Below are 15,899 nucleotides of genomic sequence, written 5' to 3'. Positions count from 1 at the left end.
AGTGGTACAGAACTTTTCACTTGAATTGAATCGCTTAATCCTTCTGTACTAGAATATTTTTGCATCTTGCCTGGAGTAAATTAGTTTCTCTAGGTTAAAAAAAAAACAGGAATTACATTTTTCAATTTGAAATTCACTTAATATCAAAGTGGCTATAATTAATTTTTTTCTTGATGATCTGAAAAGCTGTAATGAGAAATTACAAATAACATATCAAAGAAATTTCATAAAGTGTACCTGATAAAAACATTTCAAGTGAGGTACTTTCTTTTTTTCACATTAAATTTGGTTTTATAATACATAAAAGGCATACAATTAGTGCCATCTAGTGCATATGCCCATCAGGCTTGCAATCTTATCCATTTATCACATCCTTTGCTTTACAGAAGGCATTTTGTAAAGTCATACAATTTTGCAAGATCATTTAATTTGAGTTAATATTAAGCAGTTGATTTAATTTTAGTTAAACGCTAATCTATTTACATGTTACAGTTCTTACAAAAAGTTCAAAAATCAGACCATTATTTTCTTATCATTATTTTAATTGCTTAGAATTTTCATTGAACACGATGTGAGCATGACCTACACATTTACCTGTTCATAAAATAGAAAAAATAACTGCTTTAAAAATATAATTTGCTGCAGATGATAAGTTCAGCAATTGCCTGTGCTAAGTTAGCAATTATATTTGGATAGGAAATCTCCTATGTAGATATTTTGCCAGGTTTCAAAGAATATGAATATTTCTGAGGTCAATGTAGGAGACTGCTTTCATCATGCGTGCCCCCTTGTTACTAGTTTGAGAAAAAATGAGAATGAGAAAATTCCATATACTGTACTTAAATTAGCCACGGGCACACGCACGCATCTTGTCTGTTTAGTTCAAGAAACTCTTTCGTGCACTGAAAGCCTGAGAAAGTTTGGAGTCAGAAAATATGATGACTTGAAAAAAAATCAAGTTGATTAACAATAGTAAATAAGTACTACAGAGGCCTCTCCCTGAAAAGGTTAGTCACAGAGAAAATTCAGCTTCAGCTGCATTTCATCTGATAAGCGACCTAACCTCCAGGCAAATGGTAAACTTGCAAATGGGGAGCACTTCCCACATGCCTTATTTCCATTCTGACCACATTTTCATTCCCAAACCTTCCCTGTTCTCCTTCTCTTTACAATTATTGATGCCTCTTTTTAAATTTCCTTCCTTCCTGCTTGCAGCAATGTCCAAGCAAAGAAAGTGAGGAAGGTTGGAAGCAGTGACCGCTAGCAGGGCGGCTGGCTGCCACTTACATGCAGCACCAAACACATTTCAGAAAAAACACCATGAGAATTATTCAGAATGCTCCCATTGGGCTCTCGATCCAAACCAAACTATGCTTCTTACTTAATTTTGGCCTTGATCTCCACTGTCAATTTAAATTGTCCTGTCAACTATTGTGCACATGGAATTATCCAACTGGTAGCCTGTTAGCTGTAGCACAAACACAGATTTAGTCATTTGTTCTTTAAGTATCTATATTATATAATGGGCACTCTTCTAGTCATTGGGACACCGAGAAAAATTAAAATGACATGGTTTGTATTCTCATGAAGCTGGTAAGAAGCAGATGACAATAAAAACAAATAAATAAATAGGAAGATAATGTACGACAATGGCAAATACTATTAAGAAAAATGTTACCTAGAGTTTCTATCTGTGGAGGGATAGCAATCCTATAGTATGGAGTCTACTATAGTAGTAGAATCCATGCCTTCTTTGTTATTTAGTTAGTTGTTCCTAAATACCTATATCATTTAGGAGATATTTTCTTTCAGTGTACATTAATGTAGTACGGTCATTAGAGATCTTATCTACTGATAACCACAGATACAGGAAAGACTTATTTACAGTAAATAAACTTTTATCATGAATACGTTATGGTCCATTGCATGAGTGTTTATTGCCTGTAGGTAATCTTATCCAAGAAAATCTATAATACCCAAGTGTAGCATCTTAACAGCTGTTTTCTGTAACATTATTAATGTAAAAAGTCTGTGCGGTGTGATTTTCAGATTATCTGCTGGGGACTCCAGGCCACAAAGAGAAGTAGCATAAGTTGGAAAACCAGTATTTTTGAGAGTTATGAATTTTATTAAAATACTCTTGCTTTATATTGATTGCCATTCATTTTCTTCTTAGAAGAACTGTAAAAGCAAAAAAGCATATATTTTGGAAAGATGATGATGATAACTGCATAGATCTAAATCTCCCTGGATCCCTACATATAACAAAGAGATAGCACAACCAAAAGCCCATGGATAGCATTCAAAACAGAACCACATTACAAGGTGTCCCTAGAAACTGCAAAATACAAGCAAGTTGGGACAAACCACCAACAGCCACAGACCTCAGGCTTCAAAGTCTGTTAGAGAGGATAGACAAAAGCACAAGGTAATGTACTTGAGAACCCCCAAATCAACATACTTCTTGAAAAGCATGCTGGGCCAATCTGATGTCAACAGCTGACATGGGGAGGATTTTGCCTAACCCCGTGGAGGATGAGTGTAATGGTATGTTGCAAGGTTTCAAGTGGCCTGAGAAATCTAGCCACCATGAACTCTCTAAGATAACCAGACAATGTCCTCCTCCTGAATGGGACCCCACAACGAGGACAGACTTCTAGAAGGGACATCAAAATTGAACAGAACTGGGATAATGAAGACAAAGGAAAGAAATGGCCCAAATGAAATTGTGATGTGGAAAACAGACAGGAGAGCTCAGCAAGTGAGACATACAAGGCACGAACTTCAGGACACTACATAAAAACAACAGGAAGGGAGCTCCGTGAAACTAGAAACTGTTAGACCACATCACCTTGTAAACATCCAGGGAAACTAATTTCACTTAGAAATGACAATGGAAAATATTAAGGTCAAATTGCATATGAGGTTATTTCAAAGACAGAATTAGCAGCAAATTAGCATCCTAAAAGACAAAGGAAGTACACCAGAAAGATATGCTCATAAAAATACCAAAAGCCTACCTACTATTTCAAACTGAGCTAAACAATATTGAAATGACAAAAGATATTAAGGAATAATATAAGTCAGTAGGAGTAAATATCAGAAATGACATGAAAACACTTAAGAACTAAGAAAAAATAATTGTAGAAAGAACACAAGGACAAATAAACAGAACTAATGCTCTACTGAAAGGTGAAAAAATGAAACAAAAGTGATGTGACGAATTAAGTCATTTGTGTAAAATTTAAAAAGCCAGGAAAAGATCCAACATGCAGTTAATGAGAATCTCTAAAAAAGAAAACCAAAATAAGAGAACAGAATGAATACTTAAAGCTACAATGAGATAAAATATTCCTTTAAAAAAAAACCCAAACTTTAGAATATCAAGCAAAATTGACCAACAGAAAAGCATATTCTATTGAAATTACTTAACAGCAAAGAAAAAAAAAAAGTCAAATTTGAGAATCTAGGTAAAAATAGCAAGTGTTTCAGAAGGGAAAAGAAAAGACAATCACTAGACTTTTTGGCAGCAAAAGTGAATACCAGGATAAAAAATGGATAATATACTTAAGAACAGAAGAGAGGAAAATGTGAGCCACAGATTTTATGTCCCAAGAAAACTGACTTTCAAATATAGAGGGCACAAACAAAACCTAATGTGCCAAATCTCAGGACAATACTGGGGATGAATTGGGAACAATCAAAATGATTGGAGCAACATAGGTGTAAGGCCTAGTGTATTTAACACAAACTGCTGCTAAAAATCACAAAAAGAGAGACGATCAGATCTTTTATACCCCCAAATGAAAGAAAACACCTGTAGTTTTCATAAAACAAGAAGTTGAGTGCCATCAAGCTCTGGGTCCAGGTACTGTGGGGAATTCTGTAGGTTCAATGACCTACAGTTAGTTAATGAGAAAAAAAAAGGGATGAAGGAAAAATCTGAAGATTAAAAGAGAACTTTATAAACCTATTTGAAAGCAAAACAAAAAGCTAAACTTACAGAATCTTGGATGAACCCTTGGGTGATAAATCTATTAAACATGCATGGAAATGATTACTATAAAAGTTGAAAAGTGATTAGCAGAAGGGTGGTGAGAGGGATAGGCTATATAAATGGGTTTCTGGGCAGCTAGCAAAGGTCTATTTCCTGACCTGGTTTGTGGTCACAAAGTGTGTTAACCAGGTAAGTTATTCAATCAACTATACAATTGTTTTGAATAATTTTCTGACTCTTGTCTTTTATTTTATAATAAAAAGCAAAAGCCAAATTTTATTTGATTCTGTTTTCAGAAAAGGCATGTGAAGTTAAAAAAAAATCAGAAAATAATATCTAAACATGCACTTTTCACTATCAGTTCAGCCAAACAACTAAAGGTAGTGATACTGTCACAAGGAATTCAGAAATTATGCCTTTAATGGCAGTAGCCCAAGCAGTTGAAAAGGTATGTCACAGAATGATAGGCCATAGGATGTGTCGTTTCTGGTCAAGGGTAAATCCACATAACAAAAGAAATACTAACACAATAAATACATGCTATCATTACTACTTCTCTCATTCTACCACTTCAGGAATGCTCCTCCCTCTTATTAGTCTAAACTGAATTTAGTTGGCTGAATTTCAATCAGATAGTGCATACTGTTACTGCTGACATTAAATTTCCCAGTAAGTTAACTTACATAAGTTGTTAGTTTTTCTCATGTGTCCACATTTGTGGCTTAGTGTTTTTTCTGTGCTTTTTAAATGATGAGCTTTTGCTCTATGAAAACAAAAATAGAAAAGAAGAGAATTGTTCTTCAAAAGATTTAGTAATTAGTAGAGTTCTTTTGGTTACTATCAATTAAGCAAAGAAAGAGTTAACACACAAATTTATATCAACAGAAGAGTGTCAACAATTTGTAACTGAGTGGATATTTTGAAAGTTTAAAAGTTTATTCATTCACTTGTGTTAACATTGAGTAGAATCTGGGCTTAGAATTACTGTTTTTGGTTGGTGTCTTGCTCCTCTATTTATTACCTATATGATCTTGAGTGGATCTCTCACAATTTTGGCAAAAATTTTCTTGTTATTTAAACTTGGTATAATAATTACCAAGTTCTTATAATATAAACTGAAGTATAAATCATAAGCAGCAAGGTTCTCTATAAATTAGTTCTTTTATTTCTTTAAATTATAAACCTACCCAGGCTACAGTCACTTTGAAAACAAAGAAAGCAATTACCATCACATTCTTTATTTTAAAAGACCAATTTGATCTTTATTTCCTTTGAATACATTTTTTCTCATCATTCCAAACAGGTACTCAAAACATGCATACATTTTAATATTCATTCATTTTCACCTAACATTATATCTTAAACGTTTGTCATATAGGTACATTATATCTTGTATTTAAATAAGGATTGCATACTTAGCTACTGATAGGCTTGGTTAAAAGTTAAATCTTTCTCCTATTGTGACTGTCAATTATATCTATTTTATATTCTGAAAATTGTATAATGGTATATTTGCATATATGGCTATTTATATGTTTTGGATAGTTGCCTAACATAAATTTCCATAAGTAGAACTGATTTCTAAAATGTTTCAGTTTTTACAATTGAATGAGGGCCTGAGTATTATCTTTCTTTCTGTAAACTTGTTCAAATTGGTTACATCGCTAATTAGACTGGCTCCTCAAAGTTTTTACAAACATTAGCAACTCCCTATTGAGTTCAGCTCTGCTTTATCCTAGATTCTTTAAGGCAGGACTAATTGTGAGTTGGAGGGACTTTGCTCTGTTACTGTATTAATATATGTGGTTCTATCATTACAGAAGGTGCTATTAAGAATCAAACATAAGTTTTCATCAACTTCCTAAATGGTGCTAAAAAATATTTTTTTGAAAATATGTGACGAACTTCAGTCAGTTAAAAACAAATACGATTTACATATGTAAATGAATATTTAAATATCAACCCAGTTCAGATAATCACAGCTGTGTGCTATGTGATCTTTCAAATTTATATTATGTATATTATTGACATTCATCTGCAAAGGACAGCAATTTATCATAGGAAGTGAATTAGAATTTAAATCTGGAGGAATACAGTACAGCTTCATTAGCTCAAGTTACTCTCCTCCAAACTGAGGCACTCTGAAATAAAATAAATCAGGATCCAGTTAAAAGAACTAATTTACCATACTGAAACCAAAAATTAAAAAAGCAATGGTCATCATATAAACTCTCCTCTTTGCCCTATTTTCCTGGAGTCCCACTGCAAATCAAGAGCAATTGATTTTTCACAGCAATGGATACAAATTTCCCCCTTGCTCAGACAGAGATATCTACTCATTAGAAAAGTATATGTGGAAAACAGGATGTGGACAAATATGATTTTTATGATGTTATAAAATACATTGTTTTTTCACCACAATACAAAAAATATGAGGAAGCACCTTATTTGCTTTGTTTCTCTCTCCATCCTCCCTCTTTCCACATTCTTGCTGATATTGTCCTCTAAATTCAGCTCTTTCTCCCCATGCTTCCCTACTTTCCTTTTTTTTTATATTCCCAAATGACTCATTAACAGCGTTAACATTACATGAACACCCTAACCTTCTAAGTCCTACTGAATTGGAATCAGTGAACTACTGTTCTTTGAGTGAAGCAGAGGCTTGAAATAAGTAACTATGAGGCTTGAGAGGAAAAATGCATTTTCTTGTAAAGTAAAAATATTTTTAAAAAACCCTTAAAGTAAAGTAGCATAATTTAGCTAAACCTCTTTATAGTGCAATTCTCCCCCAAAGACACTAAGAGAAGAGTTTCTTTAGCAGTTCAAGGGCATACGTTGACCTTATCACTTTACATGACACTTCTCAATCCACCTCCCCACCCACATGCCAGCTCGCACATACCAGAATGTTTTCCTGGGTAGCAAAAGCTTAATGTTTTTCACTTCTATTTGTATTTATTCTGTGACTTAATTATTTATTAAATGTAGTTCAGGCTTTTCACACCAAAGTAGCACATCTGATCAGCACTGTTCAACTTTAGGATGTTAAAAGTATGGTGATTCATTCCAGGATTATTACTTCTTTTCTCAAGTTCACAAAAACTATGAACAGAAACATCAACTGAAAGATTTCAAGGTCAATGTGGGTGTCAGGTGGGCCTTTTCAGAGTTTTCTTTTATGGTACAAGCATAACTGTGCTGCTATTATTATTGCAAAAACCCAAAGCTAGACCACCTACCCAAGACAAAAGAAGCCCCTATTGCCCAGCAACCCCCACCTCCAAAAGAGACCCTCCAAAAGAGATCCTGAAAGAATCCCACCTGAATAAACATTCAATCTTACAAGTCTGTCAGGCAAAGGCAATACAGCCGTCATTGTCACATAGGTAACTCCTTCTAACTTCACTAAAGGTGAATGTTATCATCTTCCTTTAGGAATTTTCTCTAACACTCTTCCCTAAAAAAAGGCCAGCTACAAGGAAAAATGAGTAACATCCATATTTCAACACAACATTGAAGGACTAAATTAAGAGAAACTGTGACTGGAATTGGTAAGATAAAAGAATGCCAGAGAAAATGTTATCAGGGTTTTTGGATGTGTTCTTTGAATGCTACTTCCATTTGTAGATACACAATATTTATAGAATGTTGTGTTGGAAGTTGTATTATCTAGGCACTGAAAGAGAAGAAAATGGGCTTAGTCTCTTCTCACTTTGAGCTTACAAATGCTAAGTGCCATGAAGGATAAAGACTGAGCTTTAAGAATATGTGTAAGATTCAGTGGTCCTGGAAGACAACTCTGAAGGTTTACTAGGAACTAGTTGGGTAAAGAGTTGTGGGAAGTCTTCTAAGCAGAGAAAATTCCAGGAGCTAAAAGAAGGCCAAGTGTGGTTAGAACTCATAAAGAAAGAATGCTGCATGAAATAAGATTGGTGAAGCAGGCAGAGACCAGGTCAAGCAGGATCATGCAGAGCAACGAGAAGCCTTTGACGGATTTAGGGTAAGCTCTTATTTACATTATTAGATGACTAACCTATTTACTGGGGAGACCTGATTGCAACAAAGCAAAAATGGAAGCAGACAAATATATTAAGTCTCTTCTGGGCATCTAGGAAACATAATGATTTTGAAGTTACAGTTGATGGAGTTTAGTGATACAATGATTAGCAGGTGATGGAGACATAAGTGTCAAGGAAAATTTTCTGTTGCCTGGCCTGAGAAATGGGTGGATGGTGGTGCCATTTTCCAAGATATAAAAGTTTGGTAGTTACAACTAATTTCTGTATGTCAAAAAAAAAAAAAAGTTTGGTAGAATAAGGAAAGAATATTTGGAGTGCAGGGAAGGCAAAATAAAACTTTTTGTTTGGAATGTATTATTTTGAAAGCTTGAGATAAAGCTAAGTGTAGATGCAAATAAGGAGTTTATAGGGGTCTGAAGAGAGGCCTAACCTGGCAGTATAAATTCAAGAGCTTTGGAATATAAGTAATATGATAACTAGGACAATACATGACATTACCAAAGTAGAAAAGATAGTATTAGAAAAAGACTAAAGCCCACACCATGGTAAGCTAAGCAACTTCCAAAATGGCAACCAAGGACCCAACCTCCTGGTGTTCACACCCTTGTATGATCTACTACTCCTGAGTGTGGGTTGGACCTAGTGACTTGCATCTGACAAATGGAACACACAAATGTGACTGGGGTACCACTTCTCAGATTAAATAATAAAAGACTGACTTCTCTCTTACTTGCCCTTTCTTGCTTCCTGGTTTGTTCACATTACCAGCAACTCTGGGAAGAGGCCCACATGACAGATAAGTTAGGGAAACCTCCAGTCAACAGCCTGTGAAGGACTAAATTCTCAGTCGCATAAATGAATATGTAAGAAGATCCTCTCCTCATTGAACCTTCAGATGAGACGGCAGCCCAGTCAACTGCCTAACTACAACTCCATGAGACATCATGGGCCAGAAGTTCCTAACTAAACTGCACCTGGGTTTCTGATTCATAGCAACTGTGAGATAATAAAAGCCTGATGTTTTAACATCTATGTTTCAGCATAATTTGTTGTGCAGAAATAGATAACTATGTCACTCCAGGAACCTGAGTATTTAGAGCAGGAAAATACAATGGAGACTGAGAAGAAATAGTCATACTTGTGGTTGGATATCACAAGAAGGTGCATTGTGAAAGCTAAAGGGGAGAATGTTGAACAACAGAGTTGTTCAAAACACTGAAAGTGACTTACAGGTCTAGTGAGATGGGAACTGAACAAACTGGATTTGGCAACATGGAAGTTATTGAGATCTTAGTGAGTATAGCTTCAGTACAGCAGTGTGAACAGATTCCATGCTGGAATTCATTTAATAGCAAAATGGGAATATGTTTAATAGTAAAATGGATATAGAAAGAATACATATGAACAACTTATTTGAAAGCTTGACTCTGCAAGACATTTTTTGGTTGACGCTTCCATCCATTTCTAGTTTTCCTTTAAAATTGGACTAGAAACTTCCTTCTTATGTGTTTTCAATGCATTGCTGTCACTCCTACTTTGAGAATAAATTCTAAATGGCTCAATCCTACTACTGTATCACATCTCTCTTGCCATAGTAATTCGTACAGAAATAATCAAATGACATATTGAATTAATAGAAAAAAACTATATTATTCTTTAGCTAGTAAAGAATAATGCTTTGTGTCTCTTACCTCTGATAGACAAAATTAAGAAGTAACCCATGTTGTTGCTAGAAAGCCCTTTTGATAACATGTTTCAAGTTAGAATATTGAAGTTAGAGTGAAAAGAAGAAAAGCAATTAAGTCTTTGTTGATGCTATTGATCCATGGCAGCAAACTACATGACATCTGTATTTCCTTTGGAATTTCACAATGACATAAGAAATTTGTGTTCTTTATTGTTAAATCAATTTTGAGTTGTGTTTCTGAATTGCAACTGAAAACACCCTATGGAGAAAGCATAGACATAGGAAAGTAGCTCAAGGTGGAGAAAGAGCTCAGGATAATTTTTTTTTTAACCAGAAAAGTTATAAACTATGTTTAACTCTGACTAGAACACTTTAATAGAAAGGAAGATACAAATGTAGGTTAAAAGAAGATAATCTAAGGTGAGACATCTTTGAGAAGCTCATAGTGGACTCTAGATCATCAAGAGGCTAAAGGAGAAAATAGGGGCAGACATGGGAAAGGGTGTAAATTTTGTAGTATAGTAAGAGGATGAACAGGTCCTGTCTACTGACTTCTGTTTATCTTTCAAGAAAACATGAACCATAGTTATCAGCTGTCTTAGTTCAGTCAGGCTGCTCTAACAGAAATACCACAGACTGAGTAGCTTAAATAACAAATACTTATTTCTCATTGTTCTAGAGGCTGAGGAGTCCAAGATCACCACACTCACAGATTCAGTTTCTGGGGAGAGCCCTCTACTGTTTCACAGATGGTCTTCTCTTTGCTGTAACCTCACTTGGCAAAAAGGAAAGGATGAGGGAGCTCTCTGAGGTCTCCTCTATGAGGGAACTAATCCCATTCATGAGGGCTCTACCCTCATGACCTAATCACATCCTAAAGGCCCTACCACCAAATACTGTCACATTTGGCATTAGAAATTAACTTATAAATTTGGAGGGAACATAAACTTTCAGTCCACAGCATCAGTATTTTGGGTTGGAATGGAGAAAACACTAGGAGAGAGGTAATTTGAATAGCTTAACAAGAATGAAAATGTGATGAAATAGTCATTGCAGACACTGGGTGATAAATTGCCCAGAGAAGTGTGGCAATATCATTGGAAAATGAGACGTTTATTTATTTATGAACTCTCTAGAGAGAAATATTTTAAACACTAATTACTATCTAATAAATGGAAACACACACAGTAAAGGGAAGAGACCAAGTTTATATAAAGGAATTAAACAGCAAAATGGAAATCAATGATAGCTTCACAAAGGCACAGAAATACTGTTCAATTGGACACTTTCGTACATCTACTACTCATAAAAGCAAAAATTGGGAAGTAATTCTTAATGTCATCTTCTGTAAAGAGCAATTAATTCTAATTATATTTGATTTCATATGTCATTTTCAAATGATGATAATATGATTTGATTCAGATTTATTCAGATATTGCCAATCCTGTAGCTTGAACTATAGTAAGATCCTTACTTCAAGAATAATATCATTTCTTTTAAAAATATTAATTATTCCCTTTATATAGGCTCCTTTTCCTCAGTTTGTAAATATTATCAAGTCTTTCCCCCAAAACAAGACAGAACAAAACAAACCCTTCTTCCATCCTTTTTATGCACTTCTAAAATTTCAAAGATATCTCTATGTTTTTGCTCACCCAATTTTATATAAGAGTTGTCTACTCTGCTATTTTTAATTCCTGACCTCCCTTTGGGGAATGTTTCAGCACACTATAATCTGGATTCCCATCAGAGCAGTTCTTGGAATCTATTCCTGCAAAGAGTAGCTATGATCTTCTGGTCACCAAATCTAATGGTGACTTTTTGGCTATTAATTAATTTGATTTCATATTCCCCAAGACATTTTGGTTCTAGGAATCCCACCTAGGCTGAAGTTCTAGAAATGTAAGCTGGGGTCCAAAGGTCTTCTACAAAAGATTTAGATCCTGGAGCTAAGGAAATTACAGACAAGGCAGTTGGGAAGTCTAGACTGAAGAATGAAGATGGTCCAATTGAAAATTCAATTAAAATGGCTTGTAAGAGAAACAGATACTAGGTTGCAAGTGAGAAACTAAAGGCACTAAGAGTAATAAAGCAAAACAGTACAAAACAAAACAAGAACAAACAAAGATTGGAGGAGGATAGGAAGTCTCAGAGAGTTGCTGGGTTGGACTCAACTTTAAGGAACCATATATTCTCACCCATGAGGGAGAACTGAATTCTTGAGGACATGGACTGCCTTCAGAAACAGTGGTTTCTTTCTAAAAACCCCTCCTTTACTTTAAGGGACACTACTGCACCAGTTTTCTTCTTATCAACCTAATCATCCTTAGTCTCCTTACTACATTCTTTAAATATTATTGTGGCATTAGATACTATTGATTCTCAACCATCTCACTTTGTACCCAACAGTGTTCCTCTGCTGCTTCTCTTGTTTTGTTCTGACCTCTAATTCATATCTCTAATCCACTCCTGTTGCAACACAATTTATATAAATTCACTTGTATACTGACCAGTCACTCAAAATGTAAGCCATTATCTCTGAATCATCCTTCCACCTCTTCCTTCATACATGTTTTTCATCTAAATATGTGGCATTGAGTGGAACCAATACAAATTTTGTACCATATCCAGGCCACATCCATTTTTCTAAAATCTAATACCAAACCAATTAAACTTCTGAGAGGTTAAAAAAGAAAAAAAAGATGGTGGAGTAGGAAGGCAAGGCAGAAACATCCTCCCACAAACATCTAAGGAAGCAGCTACAGAAAATACAACTAAACTTGAAAACAACCTGCCAAGACTGCAGAGCAGACTACCTACAACTGGGGAAGAGGAGAATACCACACAAAAAAGGATAAAGTGGCAGAGGAGCAATAAATTAAAATATATTGAAATCTTATCAAGCACCCTTTCAGACCACAATGTTATGAAACTAGCAATAAATTACACAAAGAAAACAAAAAAGCCTACAAACACATGGAGGCTAAACAACATGCTTCTAAATAATCAATGGATCAATGACCAAATTAAAACAGAGATCAAGCAATACATGGAGACAAATATAAAAAAAAACAGTCCAGGGAGAGAGAACCAAGATGGTGGTGTGAGTAGAGCAGTGGAAATCTCCTCCCAAAACCATATATATTTTTGAAAATACAACAAATACAACTATTCCTAAAAGAGAGACCAGAAGACACAGGACAACAGCCAGACCACATCCACACCTGCGAGAACCCAGTGCCTTGCGAAGGGGATAAGATACAAGCCCCGGCCCGGCAGGACCCAAGCACCCCTCACCCCAGCTCCCAGTGGGAGGAGAGGAGTCAGCAGGGAGGGAGAGGGAGCCCAGGACTGCTGAACACCCAGCCCCAGCCATCCGGACCAGAGCACAGACACAGTGCATGCGTGGGGTCCTGGAACCTAGGGAAACAGGACATAATACCTGTGAGCGGGTCCCCACATCTGGTGCCCCTGGGACAAAGAAAAGCAAGTGCTTTTTTGAAAGTCTTAAAGGGAAAGGGACCACACAGCTGAACGGAGGCGTCCTGAGACACTTAGCCTAGCAGCTGGGAATCCCGGGGAACTCTGGGCACCCTAACCCCCTGGGCAGCAGCTCAGCTCGGAGGCCCCTTACGGCAATAAACAGCCTCCCATCCATTCCCCATCCGACGCAGCTCCGCCATATTTGAGAAGCAGCCTGAGGCTGGCCATGCCCACAGCAACGGCGGAGCTCCACAGCAGCCGGGCAAGAATTAGAAACCCCATCTGCCCACAGCTGCCCAGCACAAGCCACTAGGGGGTCACTGTTCTCCCAGGAGAGGAAGGCCATACACCAGCAAGAAGGGACTTTCTCTTAGCCAACACATGCACCAGCTCCCCACAAATACCTCTATTGCCATGAAAAGGCAGAAGAATTTGATACAGACCAAGATCACAGAGGCAAACCCTGAGAAAGAGATAGACCTAACCAATCTCCCTGAAAAAGAATTAAAAATTAAGTTCATAACCATGCTGATGGAGCTGCAGAGAAATATGCAAGAGCTAAGGGATTATATCTGGAAGGAGATTACAGAAATGAAACAATCTCTGGAAGGATTTATAAGCAGAATGGATAAGATGCAAGAGGCCACCGATGGAATAGAAGCCAGAGAACAGGAATGCATAGAAGCTGATTCAGAGAGAGATAAAAGGATCTCCAGGAATGAAAAAATATTAAGAGAACTGTGTGACCAATCCAAAAGGAACAATATCCACATTATAGGGGTACCAGAAGAAGAAGAGAGAGAAAAGGGGATAGAAAGTGTATTTGAAGAAATAATTGCTGAAAACTTCCCCAAACTGGGGAAGGAAATATTCAGTCAGATCATGGAAGTGAACAGAACCCCCATCAGAAGGGACCCAAGGAGGAAAACACCAAGACACATAATAATTAAAATGACAAAGATCAAGGACAAGGAAAGAGTTTTAAAGGCCACTAGAGAGAGGAAAAAGGTCACTTACAAAGGAAAACCCATCAGGCTATCATCAGACTTCTCAACAGAAATATTACAAGCCAGAAGAGAATGGCATGATATATTTAATGCAATGAAACAGAAGGGCCTTGAACCAAGAATACTGTATCCAGCATGATTATCATTTAAATATGAAGGAGGGATTAAACAATTCCCAGACAAGCAAAAGTTGAGGGAATCTGCCTCCCACAAACTACCTCTACAGGGTATTTTAGAGGGACTGCTATAGATGGGAGCACTCCTAAGACTAAATAGATGTCACCAGAGAAAATAAAATCACAGCAAAGAAAGCAGACCAACCAAATACTAACTAAAGGCAAAAAAAAAAATCAACTATTCACCAAAGCAATTAAAGGAAACACAAAAGAGCACAGAATAAAACAACCAACATATAAAGAACATAGGAGGAGGAATAAGAAGGGAGAAAAACAAAGAATGACCAGACAGTGTTTAAAAAAGCTCAATAAGTGAGTTAAGTTGGACAGTAAGATACTAAAGAAGCTAACCTTGAACCTTTGGCAACCACGAATCTAAAGCCTGCAATAGCAATACATACATATCTTTCAATAATCACCCTAAATGTAAATGGACTGAATGCACCAATCAAAAGACACAGAGTAATAGAATGGATAAAAAAGCAAGACCCATCTCTATGCTGCTTACAAGAGACTCACCTCAAACCCAAAGACATGCACAGACTAAAAGCCAAGGGATGGTAAAAGATATATCATGCAAATAACAGGGAGAAAAAAAAGCAGGTGTTGCAGTACTAGTATCAGACAAAATAGACCTCAAAACAAAGAAAGTAACAAAAGATAAAGAAGGACATTACATAATGATAAAGGGCTCAGTCCAACAAGAGGATATAACCATTCTAAATATATATGCACCCAACACAGGAGCACCAACATATGTGAAACAAATACTAACAGAACTAAAGGAGGAAAGAGAATGCAATGCATTCATTTTAGGAGACTTCAACATGCCACTCACTCCAAAGGATAGATCCACTGGACAGAAAATAGGTAAGGACACAGAGGCACTGAACAACACACTAGAACAGATGGACCTAATAGACACCTATAGAACTCTACATCCAAAAGCCACTATTTACAATAGCCAAGAAATGGAAGCAACCTAAGTGTCCATCAGTAGATGAATGGATAAAGAACGTGGTACATATACACAATGAAATATTATTCAGCCATAAGAAGGAAACAAATCTTACCATTTGCAACAACATGGATGGTGCTAGAGGGTATAAATAAGCCAGGCAGAGAAAGACAAACACCAAATGATTTTACTCATATGCAGAGTGTAGGAATAAATAAAGACTGAAGGAACAAAACAGCAGCAGAACCACAGAATCTAAGAATGGACTAACAGTTACGAAAGGGAAAGGGACTGGGGAGAATGGGAAGGAAGGGAGGGATAAGGGTGGGGAAAAAAAAAGGGGGCATTACTATTAGCCTGTATAATGTGGGGAGGAGCATAGGGAGGGCTGTGCAACACAGAGAAGACAAATAGTGATTCTAAAGCACCTTACTACGTTGATGGACAGTACTGTAATGGGGTTTGTGGGGGGGACTTGTTGAAGGGAGGCCCCTAGTAAACATAATGTTCTTCATGTAATTCTAGATAAATGACAAAAAAAAAAAGTCCAATATTTGTGGGATGCCACAAAG

This window comes from Manis javanica, chromosome 2 (assembly GCF_040802235.1).
Source record: "Manis javanica isolate MJ-LG chromosome 2, MJ_LKY, whole genome shotgun sequence".
Taxonomy (NCBI): Eukaryota; Metazoa; Chordata; class Mammalia; order Pholidota; family Manidae; genus Manis; species Manis javanica.
This window is presented reverse-complemented; position numbering follows the sequence as displayed.